Source organism: Aplidium turbinatum, chromosome 16, assembly GCF_918807975.1.
Source record: "Aplidium turbinatum chromosome 16, kaAplTurb1.1, whole genome shotgun sequence".
Lineage (NCBI taxonomy): Eukaryota > Metazoa > Chordata > Ascidiacea > Aplousobranchia > Polyclinidae > Aplidium > Aplidium turbinatum.
Genome location: NC_137487.1, coordinates 1,218,116 through 1,239,647, shown reverse-complemented (window position 1 = coordinate 1,239,647; position 21,532 = coordinate 1,218,116). Strand labels below are relative to the sequence as shown.

Below are 21,532 nucleotides of genomic sequence, written 5' to 3'. Positions count from 1 at the left end.
GGTATTTGCATCGTGTTATGATTCTCGAAAATTTCCCACAAGGTCTTTATTTTTATCGTGATATTTTTGTGCCTTTTCTGTCCTAAACTTGAAGTCATTGTGAAGCACAATCCACATCGGTTTTTAGACTCAGTCTTCATTGAAAATCTTTTGTGTGGTGCATCATTTCAAGTAGTGTCTTCCCCTAAGCTGTTACACAAACCGCCCAGAACCAGGTTGATTATTATGTATCTTACTGCCGTTGAGAGGGCGTTATTGTATGTGTGGAATTATTACTGTAGATGTCTGACTAAATTCATGCCAAAGTGGAGCAAATTCTGCTTTCGGGATCCTTGCCGTTATTTACTGTATTTTTTGTTGATAAGTTTAGGCAGCATTTTTCCAAGATAAATGAAGACATCGGTATTGTTCGTCACTTAGATTTAGTTTCCTCAGCATTGTTTGTTCATTCTTTGATCCACTAGTTTGTCTCACATTGGTATAATCGGATCGTTTATAAATGGCGGGTCTTCACAATAGCCGGCCTCTTATACTGTACATTGGCGCAACGTATTCAGATGTTGAATCAATGATTAAGAAAGCTGATTTGTTTTTTGTCTAATGTGACGCCTAACTTTATGCCTTGTCTACATTACAAAATATTTTGTAATGTACATGAGGCATTATCATCTTTATTTTGCGCTCTTTGGAACAACACACAGTGCACGGTGGAACAAAAATGCAGGACATAAGAACAAGTAGGCGACATAAAGCAGGGAAGGGACGCCATCGAGTTAGCTGCTACGTGTAAATGGAGCCTATCTCATAATTTTGAGTGTATCTCACAATTACTGTTTGCAAAAACGCTATTTCTCCACGGCTTCTCCCAAAAGCATTTGCAGTCATACATTTCCGCAATTGCAATGCTTGTCAATGAGAGTATTTCCATAGAACATTTATTTCGAAACCAGGTTTTCGTGCCTTTACCCAAGATTTCTTATTGTAACGTTTTTTATTCGTCAATGAATATTATCTGCTTGAAACAACTGTTTTGAATAGTTTGTGGCCTACATAGCCTACTATTTTGATCGTGGATTGCTATTCTTCTTTGTAGAGCTGATAACGCAAAAAACGTTTGCTATTATTTTTTCTAATTAACAGCTTTGTGATCACTGGCTTTTCTTTTGTAGCGTAAGAAATAACGCGCTTTGTATTATTGAGGTCAAACCAAACAAAGGAAAACAAGAGGACGTTTCTCTCTGCTCGCGCATATCGATGCACGAAGCAATTATGAGCTTATGGCTTGTTATCGCAATGTAATCCATTTCACGCTTTGCTGGAAGTGAGCTAGAAATAGCAAAAATTCACTAAAATCTTGAATTTACAAGAAAACTACACAACTGTTAGCATCAAATTTAATATCATCAGAACCGCCTGGCAATTTTAGGAAAAGTCAAGAAAAACCAAGTGCATGGCGTTATTGTGCTTCAAATAATCAAAGGAAATATGAGGGGGGGGCCAAATCTGGCCTCCCTTTGAGGAGCAAAGTGTTAAACCTTTGTATGATGTAGTTGCACTGCTCGGTTCAACAACAATTCTTGCCTATGTGGCAGCGGTTCTCAACCGGGGGTTTACGGTCCCCAAGGGGTTCGCGAAGGGTATTTAGAGAGTTCGTAAAAGCTTTGCAGCATGATTGATAAATTACATATTTAAATATTGATTGTGTTTTCTTTGTGAATTACATTGATTTGCAAACTGTGTGTCACGACGCACTGGTGCGTCGTTTCAAATTTCAAAAGGCGTCGAACAAAGGTTCTTCATATAAAAAAGTTAAATCTTTTTATAAGGCTACGTAAGCTCTACTTAATTATTTTGAAACAGCAGATAGTTGATTAATGCTTAATTTAGAAATACCATAGACAGATAATATTTTTATGTATTGTTTTTATTTTCAGCCTATATTGTTATTATTAGACAGTTAGCAATTTTATTTTTTGTAAAGTTATTACCACAGTCAGCAACTAATTACTCATCAAAAACGTAAAAGGTGTTATTAAAGCTAAAAGTTTGTAAACAATGTTTAATTTTCACTAAGGAGAATAATGATTTCTTATATGATTTCTTATATAGGATTTCTTATATAGGACAAGTTTTCCAAGACTTTCCTCCATGCACCGGCCATACTGTGGCTACATTTGAAATACTAAGTTTATTATTTCGTTTCGATAAACAGTCGTTTCGATTAACCGTCGTTCGACTAATTGCCGTTCGATAAACTATCGTTTCGATTAACTGTCGTTTCGATAAACAGTCGTTTCGATTAATTGTCGTTCGACTAATTGTCGTTCCATAAACTATCGTTTCGATTAACTGTCGTTTCGATAAACAGTCGTTTCGATTAATTGTCGTTCGACTAATTGTCGTTCGATAAACTGTCGTTTCGATTAACTGTACTTTCGATAAACAGTCGTTTCTATTAACCGTCGTTCGACTAATTGTCGTTCGATAAACTATCGTTTCGATTAACTGTCGTTTCGATAAACAGTCGTTTCGATTAACCGTCGTTTCGATTAATTGTCGTTCGACTAATTGTCATTCGATAAACTGTCGTTTCGATTAACTGTCGTTTCGATTAATTGTCGTTCGACTAATTGTCGTTCGATAAACTGTCGTTTCGATTAACTGTCGTTTCGATAAACAGTCGTTTCGATTAATTGTCGTTCGCCTAATTGTCGTTCGATAAACTGTCGTTTCGATTAACTGTCGTTTCGATAAACAGTCGTTTCAATAAACCGTCGTTCGACTAATTGTTGTTCGATAAACTATCGTTTCGATTAACTGTCTTTTCGATAAACAGTCGTTTCGATTAATTGTCGTTTCAATAAACAGTCGTTTCGATTAACCATTGTTCGACTAATTGTCGTTTCAATAAACAGTCGTTTCGATTAATTGTTGTTCCACTAATTGTCGTTCGATAAACAGTCGTTTCGATTAATTGTCGTTCGACTAATTGTCGTTCGATAAACTGTCGTTTCGATTAACTGTCGTTTCGATAAACTGTCGTTTCGATTAATTGTCGTTTCAATAAACAGTCGATTCGATTAATTGTCGTTCGATTAATTGTGGTTGGACTAATTGTCGTTTCGATTAACTGTCGTTTCAATAAACAGTCGTTTCGATTAATTGTTGTTCGACTAATTGTCGTTCGATAAACTATCGTTTCGATTAACTGTCGTTTCGATAAACTATTGTTTCGATTAATTGTCGATTCGACTAATTGTCGTTCAATGAACTGTCGTTTCGATTAACTGTCGTTTCGATAAACAGTCGTTTCGATTAATTGCCGTTCGACTAATTGTCGTTCGATAAACTGTCGTTTCGATTAACTGTCGTTTCGATAAACAGTCTTTTCGATTAATTGTCGTTCGACTAATTGTCGTTCGATAAACTGTCGTTTCGATTAACTGTCGTTTCGATAAACAGTCTTTTCGATTAATTGTCGTTCGACTAATTGTCGTTCGATAAACTGTCGTTTCGATTAACTGTCGTTTCGATAAACAGTCGTTTCCATTAACCGTCGTTCTACTAATTGTCGTTCGATAAACTATCGTTTCGATTAATTGTCGTTCGATAAACTATCGTTTCGATTAACTGTCGTTTCGATAAACAGTCGTTTCGATTAATTGTCGTTTCGATAAACAGTCGTTTCGATTAATTGTCGTTCGACTAATTGTCGTTCGATAAACTATCGCTTCGATTAACTGTCGTTTCGATAAACAGTCGTTTCGATTAATTGTCGTTCGACTAATTGTCGTTCGATAAACTATCGTTTCGATTAACTGTCGTTTCGATATACAGTCGTTTCGATTAATTGTCGTTCGACTAATTGTCGTTCGATAAACTGTCGTTTCGATTAACTCTCGTTTCGATAAACAGTCGTTTCGATTAATTGTCGTTCGACTAATTGTCGTTCGATAAGTTGTCGTTTCGATTAATTGTCGTTTCGATAAACAGTCGTTTCGACTAATTGTCGTTCGATAAACTATCGTTTCGATTAACTGTCGTTTCGATAAACAGTCGTTTCGATTAATTGTTGTTCAATAAACTATCGTTTCGATTATTTGTCGTTCGATAAACTATCGATTCGATTAACTGTCGTTTCGATAAACAGTCGTTTCGATTAATTGTTGTTTCAATAAACCGTCGTTTCGATTAATTGTCGTTCGACTAATTGTCGTTCGATAAACTATCGTTTCGATAAACTGTCGTTTCGATAAACTGTCATTTCGATTAACTGTCGTTTCAATAAAAAGTCGTTTCGATTAATTGTCGTTCGAATAATTGTCGTTTCGATTACCTGTCGTTTCGATAAACAGTTGTTTCGATTACCTGTCATTCGACTAATTGTCGTTCGATACACTATCGTTTCGATTAACCGTCGTTCGACTAACAGTCGTTTCGATTAATTGTCGTTCGATAAACTATCGTTTCGATTAACTGTCGTTTCGATAAAATTCGTTTCGATTAACCGTCGTTCGATTAATTGTCGTTCGAATAATTGTCGTTCGATAAACTGTCGTTTCGATTAACTGTCGTTTCGATAAACAGTCGTTTCGATTAATTGTCGTTCGACTAATTGTCGTTCGATAAACTGTCGTTTCGATACTGTTGTTTCGATAAACAGTCGTTTCGATTAACTGTCGTTCGACTAGTTGTCGTTCGACTAATTGTCGTTCGATAAATTGTCGTTTCGATTAACTGTCATTTCGATAAACAGTCGTTTCCATTAACCGTCGTTCGACTAATTGTCGTTCGACTAATTGTCGTTCGATAACTGTCGTTTCGATTAACTGTCGTTTCGATAAACAGTCGTTTCGATTAACCGTCGTTTGACTAATTGTCGTTGGATAAACTATCGTTTCGATTAACCGTCGTTCGACTAATTGTCGTTCGATAAACTATCAATTCGATTAACTGTCGTTTCAATAAACAGTCGTTTCGACTAATTGTCGTTTCGATTAACTGTCGTTTCGATAAACAGTCGTTTCGATTAACCGTCGTTCGACTAATTGTCGTTCGATAAACTATCGTTTCGATTAACCGTCGTTCGACTAATTGTCGTTCGATAAACAGTCGTTTCGATTAATTGTCGTTTCAATAAACAGTCGTTTCGATTAATTGTCGTTCGACTAATTGTCTTCCAATAAACAGGCGTTTCGATTAATTGTCGTTCGACTAATTGTCGTTTGATAAACTGTCGTTTCGATAAACAGTCGTTTCCATTAAACGTCGTTTGACTAATTGTCGTTTCAATAAACAGTCGTTTCGATTAATTGTTGTTCGACTTATTGTCGTTAGATAAACTGTCGTTACGATAAACAGTCGTTTCGATTAACCGTTGTTTGACTAATTGTCGTTCGATAAACTATCGTTTCGATTAACCGTCGTTCGATTAATTGTCGTTCGATAAACTATCAATTCGATTAACTGTCGTTTCAATAAACAGTCGTTTCGACTAATTGTCGTTTCGATTAACTGTCGTTCGACTAATTGTCGTTCGATAAACAGTCGTTTCGATTAATTGTCGTTCGACTAATTGTCGTTCGATAAACTGTCGTTTTGATAAACAGTTGTTTCGATTAACCGTCGTTCGACTAATTGTCGTTTCGATAAACCGTCGTTTCGATAAACAGTCGTTTCGATTAACCGTCGTTCGACTAGTTGTCGTTCGACTAATTGTCGTTCGATAAACTGTCGTTTCGATTAACTGTCGTTTCGATGAACTGTCGTTTCGATTAACTATCGTTTGACTAATTGTCGTTGGATAAACTATCGTTTCGATTAACCGTCGTTCGACTAATTGTCGTTCGATAAACTATCAATTCGATTAAATGTCGTTTCAATAAACAGTCGTTTCGACTAATTGTCGTTTCGATTAACTGTCGTTTCGATAAACAGTCGTTCCGATTAACCGTCGTTCGACTAATTGTCGTTCGATAAACTATCGTTCCGATTAACCGTCGTTCGACTAATTGTCGTTCGATAAACAATCGTTTCGATTAATTGTCGTTTCAATAAACAGTCGTTTCGATTAATTGTCGTTCGACTAATTGTCGTTCGATAAACTGTCGTTTCGATAAACAGTAGTTTCGATTAACCGTCGTTCGACTAATTGTCTTCCGATAAACAGTCGTTTCGATTAATTGTCGTTCGACTAATTGTCGTTCGATAAACTGTCGTTTCGATAAACAGTCGTTTCGATTAACCGTCGTTCGACTAATTGTCGTTTCAATAAACAGTCGTTTCGATTAATTGTCGTTCGACTAATTGTCGTTAGATAAACTGTCGTTACGATAAACAGTCGTTTTGATTATCCGTCGTTCGCCTAATTGTTGTTCGATAAACTGTCGTTTTGATAAACAGTCGTTTCGATTAACCGTCGTTTGACTAATTGTTGTTGGATAAACTATCGTTTCGATTAACCGTCGTTCGACTAATTGCCGTTTCGATAAACTGTCGTTTCGATAAACAGTCCTTTCGATAGTCAGTTCGATTAATTGGTGGCCGGTCGATTGGTCGAAAGACATTTGGTCGACAGTCATTTGGTCGACAGACATTTGGTCGACAGGACGTTTGGTCGACAGACAATTGGTCGACAGACATTTGGTCGACAGGACATTTGGTCGACAAGACATTTGGTCGACAAGACATTTGGTCGACAAGACATTTGCTCGACAGACATTTGGTCGACAGACATTTGGTCGACAGGACAATTGGGTTACAGTTAGGGTTAGGGTAGGGTTAGGGTTAGGGTTGGGTTAGGTTAGGTTAGGTTAGGTTAGGTTAGAGTTAGGGCTAGGGTTAGGGTTAGGTTAGGATTAGGGTTAGGTTAGGGTTAGGTTAGGGTTAGGTTAGGGTTAGGTTAGGGTTAGGTTAGGGTTAGGTTAGGGTTAGGTTAGGGTTAGGTTAGGGTTAGGTTAGGGTTAGGTTAGGGTTAGGTTAGGGTTAGGTTAGGGTTAGGTTAGGGTTAGGTTAGGGTTAGTTAACCCTAACCCTAAAATGAATCGTTCTGTCGACCGAATGTCCTGTCGACGAAATATCTTGTCGACCAAATGTCTGTCGACCAATTGTCTGTCGACCAAACGTCCTGTCGACCAAATGTCTGTCGACCAAATGTCTGTCGACCAAACGTCCTGTCGACCAAATGTCCTGTCGACCAAATGTCTTGTCGACCACATGTCTGTCGACCAAACGTCCTGTCGACCAAATGTCTGTCGACCAAATGACTGTCGACCAATTGTCTTTCGACCAATTGACCGGGTACCGATTAATTGTGGTTCGACTAATTGTCGTTCGATTAACTGTCGTTTCGATTAACTGGCGTTTCGATAAACTATCGTTTTGATTAATTGTCGTTCGACTAATTGTCGTTCGATAAACTGTCGTTTCGATTAATTGTCGTTCGACTAATTGTCGTTCGATGAACTGTCGTTTCGATTAACTGTCGTTTCGATAAACAGTCGTTTCGATTAATTGTCGTTCGACTAATTGTCGTTCGATAAACTATCGTTTCGATTAACTGTCGTTTCGATAAACAGTCGCTTCGATTAATTGTCGTTCGACAAATTGCCGTTCGATAAACTGTCGTTTCGATTAACTGTCGTTTCGATAAACAGTCGTTTCTATTAACCGTCGTTCGACTAATTGTCGTTCGATAAACTATCGTTTCGATTAATTGTCGTTCGATAAACTATCGTTTCGATAAACAGTCGTTTCGATGAATTGTCGTTCGACTTATTGTCATTCGATAAACTATCGTTTCGATTAATTGTCGTTCGACTAATTGTCGTTCGATAAACTATCGTTTCGATTAATCGTCGTTCCACTAATTGTCGTTCGATAAACTGTCGTTCGACTTATTGTCATTCGATATAAACTATCGTTTCGATTACTGTCGTTTCGGTAAACAGTCGTTTCGATTAATTGTCGTTCGACTAATTGTCGTTCGATAAACTGTCGTTTCGATTAACTGTCGTTTCGATAAACAGTCGTTTCGATTAATTGTCGTTCGACTAATTGTCGTTCGATAAGCTGTCGTTTCGATTAACTGTTGTTTCGATAAACAGTCGTTTCGACTAATTGTCGTTCGATAAACTATCGTTTCGATTAACTGTCGTTTCGATAAACAGTCGTTTCGATTAACTGTCGTTCGATAAACTATCGTTTCGATTAATAGTCGTTCGATATAGTAACGTTTTGATTAACTGTCGTTTCGATAAACAGTCGTTTCGATTAATTGTCGTTTCAATAAACAGTCGTTTCGATTAATTGTTGTTCGACTAATTGTCGTTCGATAAACTATCGTTTCGATTAACTGTCGTTTCGATAAACGGTCGTTTCGATTAATTGTTGTTCGACTAATTGTCGTTCGATAAACTGTCGTTTCGATAAACTATCGTTTCGATTAACTGTCGTTTCAATAAACAGTCGTTTCGATTAATTGTCGTTTCAATAAACAGTCGTTTCGATTAATTGTTGTTCGACTAATTGTCGTTTCGATTAACCTTCGTTTCGATAAACAGTCGTTTCGATTAATTGTCGTTCGACTAATTGTCGTTCGATAAACTATCGTTTCGATTAACTGTCGTTTCGATAAACAGTCGTTTCGATTAACTGTCGTTCGATAAACTATCGTTTCGATTAATAGTCGTTCGATAAAGTAACGTTTTGATTAACTGTCGTTTCGATAAACAGTCGTTTCGATTAATTGTCGTTTCAATAAACAGTCGTTTCGATTAATTGTTGTTCGACTAATTGTCGTTCGATAAACTATCGTTTCGATTAACTGTCGTTTCGATAAACGGTCGTTTCGATTAATTGTTGTTCGACTAATTGTCGTTCGATAAACTGTCGTTTCGATAAACTATCGTTTCGATTAACTGTCGTTTCAATAAACAGTCGTTTCGATTAATTGTCGTTCGACTAATTGTCGTTTCGATTAACTGTCGTTTCGATAAACAGTCGTTTCGATTAATTGTCGTTCGACTAATTGTCGTTCGATAAACTGTCGTTTCGATAAACTGTCGTTTCGATTAACTGTCGTTTCAATAAACAGTCGTTTCGATTAATTGTCGTTCGACTAATTGTCGTTTCGATTACCTGTCGTTTCGATAAATAGTCGTTTCGATTAACCGTCGTTCGACTAATTGTTGTTCAATAAACTATCGTTTCGATTAACCGTCCTTCGACTAACAGTTGTTTCGATTAATTGTCGTTCGATAAACTATCGTTTCGATTAACTGTCGTTTCGATAAAATTCGTTTCGATTAACTGTTGTTCCGATAAACAGCAGTTGTTTTGATTAATTGTCGTTCGACTAATTGTCGTTTGATAAACTGTCGTTTCGATTAACTGTCGTTTCGATAAACAGTCGTTTCGATTAACCGTCGTTCGACTAATTGTCGTTCGACTAATTGTCGTTCGATAAACTGTCGTTTCGATTAACTGTCGTTTCGATAAACAGTCGTTTCGATTAATTGTCGTTCGACTAATTGTCGTTCGACTAATTGTCGTTTCGATTAACTGTCGTTTCGATTAACTGTCGTTTCGATAAACAGTCGTTTCGATTAACCGTCGTTCGACTAATTGTCGTTCGATAAATTATCGTTTCGATTAACCGTCGTTCGACTAATTGTCGTTTCGATAAACTATCGTTTCGATTAATTGTCGTTTGATAAACTATCGTTTCGATTAACTGTCGTTTCGATAAACAGTCGTTTCGATTAATTGTCGTTTCAATAAACAGTCGTTTCGATTAATTGTCGTTTCAATAAACTATCGTTTCGATTAACTGTCGTTTCGATAAACAGTCGTTTCGATTAATTGTCGTTCGACTAATTGTCGTTCGATAAACTGTCGTTTCGATAAACTGTCGTTTCGATTAACTGTGGTTTCAATAAACAGACGTTTCGATTAATTGTCGTTCGATAAGCTGTCGTTTCGATTAACTGTCGTTTTGATAAACAGTCGTTTCGACTAATTGTCGTTCGATAAGCTGTCGTTTCGATTAACTGTCGTATCGACTAATTGTTGTTCGATAAACTGTCGTTTCGATTAACTGTCGTTTCGATAAACAGTCGTTTCGATTAATTGTCGTTCGACTAATTGTCGTTCGATAAGCTGTCGTTTCGATTAACTGTCGTTTCGATAAACAGTCGTTTCGACTAATTGTCGTTCGATAAACTATCGTTTCGATTAACTGTCGTTTCGACTAATTGTCGTTTCGATAAACTGTCGTTTCGATTAACTGTCGTTTCGATAAACAGTCGTTTCGATTAATTGTTGTTCGACTAATTGTCGTTCGATAAACTGTTGTTTCGATAAACTGTCGTTTCGATTACCTGTCGTTTCAATAAACAGTCAGTTCGATTAATTGTCGTTCGACTAATTGTCGTTTCGATTAACTGTCGTTTCGATAAACAGTGGTTGCGAATTAATTGTCGTTCGACTAATTGTCGTTTCGATAATCAGTCGTTTCGATTAATTGTCGTTCGACTAATTGTCGTTTGATAAATTATCGCTTCGATTAATTGTCGCTTCGATAAAACTCGTTTCGATTAACCGTCGTTCGATTAATTGTCGTTGGACTAATTGTCGTTCGATAAACTGTCGATTCGATTAACTGTCGTTTCGATAAACAGTCGTTTCGATTAATTGTCGTTCGACTAATTGTCGTTCGATAAACTGTCGTTTCGACTAGCTGTCATTTCGATAAACAGTCGTTTCGATTAACCGTCGTTCGACTAATTGTCGTTCGATAAACTATCGTTTCGATTAACCGTCGTTCGACTAACTGTCGTTTCGATAAACAGTCGTTTCGATTAATTGTCGTTCGACTAATTGTCGTTCGATAAACTATCGTTTCGATTAATTGTCGTTTCGATAAAATTCGTTTCGATTAACCGTCGTTCGATTAATTGTTGTTCGACTAATTGTCGTTCGATAAACTGTCGTTTCGATTAACTGTCGTTTTGATAAACAGTCGTTTCGATTAACCGTCGTTCGATTAACTGTCGTTCGACTAATTGTCGTTTGATACACTGTCGTTTCGATAAAATTCGTTTCGATAAACAGTCGTTTCGATTAACCGTCGTTTCGATTAACTGTCGTTCGACCAATTGTCGTTCGATAAACTGTCGTTTCGATAAAATTCGTTTCGATTAACTGTCGTTCGATTAATTGTCGTTCGACTAATTGTCGTTCGATAAACTGTCGTTTCGATAAAATTCGTTTCGATAAAATTTGTTTCGATTAACTGTCGTTCCACTAATTGTCGTTCGATAAACTATCGTTTCGATAAACAGTCGTTTCGATTAACAGTCGTTTCGATTAACTGCCGTTCGATCAATAGTCGTTTGATACACTGTCGTAGTACCGGGAAATCATGCCCTCATTTACCGATCTGGAGGTGAGCACTCAAGCCACTCTATAGGATAGGCCTTTAACCCGTTTTTTGCGTTGCTGTTGAACATGTGTTAGTGTTACTTTGTTGGAGATTGCTAGTAGTTTAATTGTGTTAAAATGTTTAAAGCGGTAGATTCCTTGTGTCATATCTCGCGTTGCGCGAAGGATAGCGACTTATACAAGTTCCCAGATATTGTTTTCTCATGCTGCATGTTATTGCAGGGTTTGATACAAACTTGAAATTGGACAGTTCAGAGCCAACAAAGGAAGCGATGTTTGTGTCGCCCTACAATCAGTACGAATGCATGATCCATGACGCCGAGAGCGACGAAAAGCAGAGTGTTTGTTACACTGGGTAGGACGTTTTTTGTTGATTCTTTATTATTTATCTCAAATGTGCACCACACGTAAAGTTGTCCAGACAGCTCTGTTGGTTAGCGCGTGACTTCTGGAACGAAGAGGCTTCAAAATCAAGCTGCGCTGGTTCGACTCTCGGGGTGTGTGCTTGATCAACGCACGTTAAGGAATGCTCTCCATTCAGTGGCATCTAATGGATGGAATAACTCCCCGGTAACAAAACTTCAACAATCGGACACTTCACTCTGTCAATCTCGGTGACCGGGCTTGCGTCAGTGATTCAAAGCCTCTACAAGTATGCGATATTGCAAGGATTAAGCTCTGCAAAAAGCTTTCCCAGTCCGAGGATAAAGATTCAATCAATCAATCAAGTTGAGAACCGACTCAATTGTATTGTGATTGTAAGTGACGAAAACCTGGCAAACATTTTATCGCACCAATCAATCACTCTTGTTCTGTGTTGCAGAAAAATGGAGTACGGGACTTATTATACATTCGCATGCGAATGAATGGCGTCTGGTTGGATCCGTCGCAGTACTGCGGCGATAACTGGTTCAAGAAAAGCATACAGTAGATAACGCAAGGTTCAAGAAAGCATACGTTGCTCATAGAATACGTTGCTCAAGCTCACAGCCCGAGAGTCAAACCAGTGCCGCTTGATCTTGAGTCGGGTGCTTAACCACTGAGCCAACGGAGCAGACATGCGTTAGAATTGAGAAGACGATGATGTAATGAATAATCCAATGAAAGCTTTACGATAGGGGTCCTACTACCGGGTCACGAGAACACACAATCAAAATGGCAGTCGAGATTGCGAGTTGGTTGAAAGTATATCCTCAACCATAAAATAAATCGATTACAATGAAAGCAATTGCAACCATGCACTCAATACGTATGAATCTTTTCTATAAAGGAGAGGTATAGACAGGGAGATATTTTTTTACTTGTCCTTGTACTTCTTCTTTGGAGGGGGTCCTGCCTGGCCACTGACATACTGTTCAATGCGAACCTCATTTAGGTTTTGCTCTCGCTTGATTGCAGATATGAACTTCCAAATATCTGGATGATTTGCAGATACCTGGAACATGAACCCTCTGTGCCATCCTTCAATGCTATTATTAGTTTTGGGAAGGCCACTGAGGACGCCATCATAGCAGTTCCACATTTGAATTGGAAACATTGGAGGACGGAGCCCTTGACGACGATCTGGGCGCCCAACCCAAGTGTCTTTAAAGTAGTCAATTACTGGCTGAGCAACATCTGGTAATACATTCCCATCAATGAGAATGTCAAAGGCCCGGCTGACTTCATCAATAGGCACAAAGGTCAGAGACGACAACATGCGCAGCCTCAGAGCAAACTCTGCACTTGTCTTGTATTGCTCCTTCAGGCCACTTGATTGCGTCTTTCTCCAAATGCACTGCAACAAATGGAAGAAACAGCCACGGTGAGTTGAAAGTGGGTGCTCTCTGCTTACTGCATTGACCATGGCCATCTCAAAGTCAGTCATGATTGTCTCTGGAACAGCAACAGCAGGTAACAACTCCTTGATCTTTTGCAGCAGACGAATGTATGTCCCTTTCCTTTTGTCCCCCAGCATACGCCAGAGGCACTGAAGTGTTTTTCTTCAGTCCGTGTATTGTGTAAAGCTGTTCAAACAGTGAAGGCACTGTCTTGAAGGTGCCATCAGCATACCAGTGCTTTGAACGGGCAAGGAGCTGCAGATTTCTTTCAGTGGCAAAGAGGACCATACGGTTATCTCCAGGCCCAGAATCATAGGCCAAGAATGTTACACCAGCAAACGTTTGCTTGTACTCTACTGGAAGCACAATGTCACGGAGAGAATGTGGGATTGCCGGGCCTGCATTTTCCTTCAATCGCACTTGGGTGACTGCCCTTTTCATGCTCTGCACACTTGGCAATTTTGCTGCCGTGGCTTGACTGAGTCCAATAGTTTTTGCTGAGACGAGGTAACTTGGGGCATCACGACTGTCTTTTGCTGCACAACGAATATTTTCCATAACCTTTGCTGCTTCGACATGACCAGCATCTCAAGCATGATTGTGCTCCAGTAGCGCACCCAGCATGGGGCTAAAGGGGCTCAAGCCCCCCCAAACCCGCCACAAAAAATGAAGTTTTTGTATGATCCCCATTTATACCTCTTGCTTACAGGTTAGATATGAATAAGACACAACAATACAACAGGGCTGAGCATTATAACAATATATTTTACATATTTACAAATAGTTTTAACAGTCGAACGTTTACGGCTTAACTTTAAGCCCTCATCAGGAATCTGAAAGTAAGTTAATTAAAAAATGCAATAAATTTCAATTTTTTGAAGGTAAAATTACATTAGGAAAAGGCAACAACATAAATAACTACAAAAAAATGTGCATCACAGGGAACGTGGTATATCAAGTAAATGTTAAGGAGAATGGACGCGCCTCCAGCAAATAATTGTTTGTTTGAATTTGGGTTGTAGTGTGGTAACATTTATTTAGGTTATATTCAACGTAGGCTATAAGGATAGTTTATATTTAAGTATGAGAATGGTTTGTTGATAAGTTGAATTAAGATGAAGGCTGTCTAACTACTATTTAGAAGTCCATGTCTGATTCCATGAAATAATTTCCACACAATTATTGTTATTCGAATTATAATTTTAAGTTATCAGAAGGTGATCGACTGTTCGTATAATATTGTAGGTAACATTACAGGATAGTGAAATTGCAGAACAGGGAAACTTTAAGCTATTACGCATTATTACATTTTTAACTAAACAATAAATTTAATGTTTTCTGAGAGCTGAACTGGTCTAACTGGACTGTCGCCAAATGCGAACAAATCATTTTATTTTCTGTTCCCTTTTTTCTATTTACTTCGGGAGCAGTTAACATGGAAAATTACAGAAACACTAGGAAATAAATTTAAGTTAAAGTAAAAGGGGAACTTATATGACGAAATAATGGATCGCTACAGTAGCGTTAACAGTGCTTCCTGAATTTTGGTGTCAAATTGGGATTTTCCTTTGCGTAAAATTTTAAATGAGTCAGCAGAGAATTTTTGATCTATGCAAAAAGAACACTCCATGGTATGGTCTTTGATGGCACCTTTCTTCACCCCTATCTTAATACGAGCTGTTTTCGTACTTGGGTATAGCACGTCACGGGCTATCTTAGCCCCGGGCTAATTAATCGCTAATAACGGGAGCTATGAAAATCACAGAGCTAAAATATTTTACAAGATAATAGCAATGTGTATTGTGCGTATAGAAATTAAATTTGTACCCAACAAATTTATTGAAATAAAGTGTTTGAGATGAAAAGACGTCAGAAAATCGGTTTTTATTCTACTTTCTCAAAAATAGCTTCAAAATTGAAAGTTTTGAATTATAACATAAAGTAATGCTAACCTAAACAAAAAATTACTTTTGCTTATAAATATAAGGCATTTTTGGGCGTTTTTACATTTCAAAGTAATAGCAGTAGGCCTAACAGTTATATTGCATTTACATTAAATTGTATATATCTAGCATTGCACAAAAATTTCTAGCCACCTGAAACGAAATGCTTATTGTGAAGGGTAGGAAGGTAAAAAAATGACCAGTGTAGGTTTAAAAAATTTGCAAAGAACAATAACTAAAAGTCAAGAAATTTCACATTTCTAGCATATTTCCTTTTGAGAAATATTTCACTACTAGAGTGGGGCGTCCTCATTAAACCCGGTGTCGCTACAGCTAGGGTTAACTCCCTAAAGTTCAGATGCTCCCGTATTCTCGTGGTGTAAAACTGTACACGACATTTGAGCAGAGAGACGAAGGCGTCTGGGACTTTAATTTAAAATACGAACTAATTTTGAATGTTTTGTAAGTAGGAAAAATGTCCACATCAAATTTACTGTTTACAAACTTAGTGTTTTGTTTCAAACTGTTTTCGTGCTAGTTGTTGTTTTCGCAGTTATTTGTGTTGGCAAACGGAAAGCGAGAGTAGTCGAGATCTATAGAAGATTGCGAGAGTGGACGTAAGGATGAGAGTGCTGATGGTTCTAATAGCGGGGGGGTTCACTAGGCCAACTTCTAATCTGATTGAGAGAACGAATCCTGATGTATCGGCAACTGGTGGGTTGTGGGCCGCAGTGCTGTATTCGTAAAAAAAGCACAGGGTATAGGCTACTGTCTCAGATTTGATAAAATGATGAATACACAACTTGCAAAATACTAATGTTTATTCTACCATAGCATGAATTATCAACATCAGAATTGGACGAGAGGTACAAAATTGTTTAGTTAAGTTCGTTTAGTTAAGTTTAGTTAAAGTTAAGTTAAGTTTAGTTAAAATCGAACAGCCCACATTATCAATAAGCAAAGATGCTCTTGAACTTGTGATAATATTGTTCAATAAACTGAAACTACGTTCACATTCTGCTGTAGAACAAGGAAAGTTGAAATAGCTGTCAAGAGAGGCTTCAAATTGTTGGGCACAATTTCAACTTTTTCACTAAAGTCTCTTAACCCTTGGATTGACTGTATTTCATCAATGTCAAAGCGTCTACAAATTCTTCTCACCTCTGCTTCTCCATGACGCAAATTTCCTTCTATCATTTGTTCAGGTTGCAAAGTTAGCAATATCAACCAGTAGCTGACCATTGTTAGTGTCGGCATTAGCACAAAATCTCATTTGCATTCTGCTAACAATGCTTAGTAGGCTAGTTAGTAGGCTATAGTTGTCAAGAATCAGTAGCCTAAGGATAGCATACGCACTCTATGTGGAAAACCAGAGGGTATACTATTAATAGTTGCTCGAAAAAGCAGAGAGTAGCCTATACTGCGTATACCGCCGTATACCCTACGAATACAGCACTGGTTGTGGGCCGTGAGTGCCTTTAAATATTAATCAAAGGGATGGGCATTGGCCTACTGTCACAATTGTCGCAAGTCACTCGGCTGACGTTTCTGAATTAGCCCCCCCATAAATTTTTTTCTGGGTGCGCTACTGTTGTGCTCACCTCTGGATTGTACAATGGCTGCCATAGCAGTTGTTACTCGTGCAGGACATTTCTTATTAAAATGCTCACATTTCCAATAAGTAGTTTCTTGCCCTTGTGCGTTAAGTGCACTATAATCTTTGTAATAAAGGTGGCCACTATACAAGGGCGCGGGAAGTAGGGGTGCTCAAGGGGCTGCAGCCCCCCTAGAGCTAATTCAGCCCCCCCTGGAATTTTCAATAATTGATTCAGCCCCCCCTAGAAAATTCTGACAATTTAAGGTACATAACGTTGTAAAGGAGGTGAGGCTTGTTGCCGATGCCCACTTCGTTTAAACAGTTGCAGTTGTAATTCGTGAATCGTCTAAACGTAAATATTTATTCATGTCGCTTTTTGGTTCCGATAAAGTTGCCTGCAATTTGCTGGGTTTGTGTCCTACTCGTTGGTGCGTTCGTGCTTCTGCCCTAGCTCGTGTTGTTAAGTGCTACCCTACCCTGTTGCAATGTCTGACAGACATGACAGAAGATAGTGCAATGAGAGTAGACGCACGTACAAAGACATTCGGCTTGGTAAAACAAGTACGCACGATGCGACCTTATTTTGCGATTACCTGCAGCGGTAAAGTTTTTCAGCCTGCAGAAGCCGTCGCAAGATAGCTCCAAAACAAGAAGATCTCTGCTTCTACAGCTTTAGAATCCATCACCATTCTCCACAAACGGATCAAAAATCTCAGAAAATATGACTCCGTTTACAAGCCTATGGAAGCAGCGAACGTCTTTACGTCTGCTAATAACCTAAAGACGCCAAAGGATCCCGGAGAGGAATCGGATGCTTTGTCGTCTGGGGGAGAAGGAGCGTGGAAACGGCAATACACTAAAGCCCTTAACTTGGTTCAAGCTGAGCTTGATCGAAGATTCAACCAGGCGGATCTGCTTACAGCAGCCAACAGAGAGAAGGCCCTTCTGAGCTGTGCAAACGGTGACGAAAGGTCTGATACTGAGATCAGCTTACCCGATGCCATCAGAATAATCTCATAAAAACGCAACTTACCTTGCTCAGCGATGTTGTAAGTGGAAAAATCGCAAACTCCGTTAAAAAGGTTGCTGAGATGCTATCGCAACTAAACCTCCAAGCACTAGATCTTTTCAAAGAAACGCGGAAATTCGTGGAGCTCTGTCTTTGCCTCCCGATTTCAGCTGCATCACCAGAACGTTCTTTTTCTGCTCTAAACGCCTGAAAACATGCTTGAGAAGCTCAATGACACAAAAAAGACTTACTCATCTTGCGTTGATGCATGTCCGGCTGCGTAGTCGTCGGCTGCGTAGCCGAGTGGTGAGAACGTCTGCGCGACGTTCGAAAGGACATGGGTTCGACACCGCTCCAGAGCACGCGGCTGTGTCTCGGCGAAAGACACTTAAAGGCAAACCAAAATAAGGGAGCAGCTGACTCGAAAACTATATATGTCACTTCGCTGCTTCCTGTCGTATCGCATCTGTGATCGCAGTGTACTGTATGTTATCGCAATGGGCGCAAATAAAAACATGATTATGTCCACCAAAACACTGTCGATGTCAAAGAACTCATGACACAGTTTATAGAAAAAACACTCTTCGGAAGCGTATTTCATATTGATTTCCTGAACAGCTGCTTTGTTGTTACCGTTCTTCATTTGTTACAATAACAAAGTGTGTGATTTGGCGTCGTTTTTTTCACAGGAAGGAACCGAATTCTTACAACCCGCTCTTAAAGTTCACCTGCATAAGGGGGGTCTGGGGGGCGAAGCCCCCCAGAAGCTGACAACACTACGGAAGCTTCGGCCCCCCCCTAGAGAAAAATAGTTCCCGCGCCACTGCCACTATACAAAAGTTTTGGCTTTCCTTTTTCGCTGCTCACAAACTGTAATGCCATTCTGAATCAGGGACTCTACACTCTGTCTGCTCGTCTACACTCTACAGGTACAGCACGTCTTTAAGCACAATTAGCACATCTCTAGCATATAGGCTACCCTAATTGATTGTTCGTAAACAATTGTAACTGTTGTTTTTAAAAAAAGCTGTAGCCTAACTTTTATGAACATTTGTTTACGAACAATTAGTATTACGGTCAATTGCATGCCCGAAGAATTGTTTCAGGCTACGAAGAATTGCTTTACGAAGAATTGATTTTACGAACAATTGCTTACGAACAATTGTTTTACGAAAAACTGTTTACGAAAAAAACGTCGGACACCATAAAACACATACCGTAGCCTATATAATGGAGAAAAGACTGGCAGCACCGACTAACCTTGCGGTTTCCTAGTCGAGATGCTGCCTGTCATCAAGTAACAGAAATAACATCCTTTCATCAAAAAGTATAATCACTGCGTGTAGCACATACAAAGGTTCACAATTTGCAGTGCGTATAAACTTTAATATTTATACAATTAGAACAGCATAGTCCGTTCATTGTTAACGTCATTGAAAACAATTCATAACTCCATCACAAGCTATTCAGGCAACTCAACAACCAGCGACAAATGATACATTTTCTTCCATTTGGAAACAAAAGGGCTATTTATAGGAGTCAAGTGAAATGTTATTATACTGTAGTGTTCCTTAAAAGAGTTTATATGCAAGTTTTTTATTGTGAAGTTAATTTCAGTCCAAATTTTGGTCTCTCAATAATGTAATATTGGAAAAGTGCCTTTAAACTTTTAATTCTTTTGAGAACTTGCCTTTTAAGCTTGTACCTTGTGTTTCGGTAGGCACTTTTACATACCACACTGTCCGAATTCATAACGCAATCATGCGTGACGTATATGACATCACTGATATTTCAGTCACAATTTTCCTTATAAACTCCATTGATTGCAGTCATTAAGATTCTTCTTGCACTCAGTTCAGTTGCAGAAAAAAAATAGTATTAGCAGAAGGTGGGAATCGAACCCACGCAATCGAAATTACTACTCCTTTGCCCTAACCCATTCGGCCACGCAGGTTGTGGGGATGCATCCAGTTAAATTTCTTTCTATCAAAATCTTTCGATAAAGACGACCAGATAATCACGTTGAGTCACATGACTGAAGTCAGCTGATTTGCGCGTACGTTTTTCGAAGAGTGTACTAAGTTAAAGTGCCTACCGTGTGTTTCGCATTTTGCCTTGCGCGTTTTCCATGACCTCTTGATTGGCCGCTGTTAAATGTGCTTTCCTGACAGCGTTATCACTCTCAAAACTCGAGTTCAAATATCAAGTTCAATCGTTTTAGTGCCGCAGCCATGTGGGCGTTTACATTGCCAGTTTATGTTGAAGTCTCTGAGTACTGGTTGAGATTCAAATAAAGTTGTCTGCTTGCCTATGAAAGTTCGTCCGAGATAGTTGGACGTCAAGAATTCCGCGAAACATTACAAATAAGACAGCAAGTTTTGCGCGAAGGCTTTGTTTACTTGAGGAAGAAAAGATGCAGCTTTATTTAACTGTCTGGTATTATGAGTGTGTACGTTCTGAAGTTTGATGAAGTGTTCTTAAAACAAGCTTGGAAGTTGGTGTTGATGAGTTGATGCATGAATTTGGCGAGTTCCAGTTTGTGAATATCTTTCCGCTTTAAAAATTGTAATGACTTGTATAGATTGTTGAGAAGATTAAATTTGGAATTTCTTGTTATCGCGCGAGCAACATTGTTGAGTCTAACGTCAACCTCATAAAGTTTTGTGGCTGTTTCCCAGGGTGCCTTTCGTGTCTTTCCTAGTTCTTTTCCTCCAGAGTGATCTGTCACTAGCAAGTTGTTCCCATGGATCCAGATCAATGTTTGCATGGTTGAGGGAGTTTCGCTGATCTTTGTATCTCATTTTTGGCGGGGGTCTTTTCCTTGTCTCTAGTTCACCATAAACAATTATTCGAGGAAGCCTCGTTGGGTACATTCGCACGACATGTCCTATCCAGCGAAGGCAGTGTTGCAATATGGTGGCTTCTAAGGTGGGCAACCTAGCGCGATCAAGGATTGCATCGTTTGCGAGACAATCTTCCCAACGAGTGCCTAGCATTTGCCTCAGTTTCCTCTGCTGGAAATTTTCAAGACGTTTAATGTGACGGCGGTATAATGTCCAGGTCCCACAAGCTTAGAGAAGAGAGAAGGGTGGAAAGAACGACTGCCCGGAAGACCATAACTTTTGTGCGAATAGATATAGCATAGTTGTTAAAAACACGATGGTTATAAGTATACGCTTTTATACGATGTTCAATATCCTTTGACAGTGTAACAAACAGCCAAAAAAAAATTGGCCATGTGGCCGGTGTCGTGTAGTAGTGTAGTAGGAAACACAATATTATAGAGAGTCAAACTATGAAGAGACACAATTCATATCTATTACTAATAGGCAATAAAACTTGCATGTTCCTCCTCACTTCACCTCTACCGGCTCGTCTCATTTTTCAACAATCTTCAAACTTTCACAAAATCCAGAAAAAGTATGCTGCTCTCAAATATTTATCAGCACCTTCCAAAACAGACCCTAAACAACTACTAGCAAGTCCAAAATGATTCAATCAAAATAAGATGATGCAATACTGATGCATTCAAAACGATGTTCTTTTAAAAGGACACCGGCCGTAAATGGGTTTTAAGAAGGTTGATTGGTTGGTTTTGAGTCTTTATCCTCGGACTGACAAAGCCTTGATAGGTTATTCCTGGTAGTTTCGCATACTTGTAGAGGCTCTTGACGCAGGGCCAGTTACCGAGATTGACAGAGTGAAGTTTCCGATTGTTGAA

The 21,532-nt window shown here is 38.8% G+C and overlaps 1 long non-coding RNA gene across 1 annotated transcript; it reads left to right on the top strand.

The window, feature by feature from the left end:
- The first annotated feature begins 11,412 nt into the window (after nt 1-11,412).
- Nucleotides 11,413-12,402, top strand: LOC145785448 (uncharacterized). Its single transcript, XR_014291174.1, has 3 exons — nt 11,413-11,446; nt 11,665-11,797; nt 12,266-12,402. It is a non-coding gene; the product is annotated as an uncharacterized LOC145785448 (long non-coding RNA).
- Nucleotides 12,403-21,532: the final 9,130 nt, after the last annotated feature.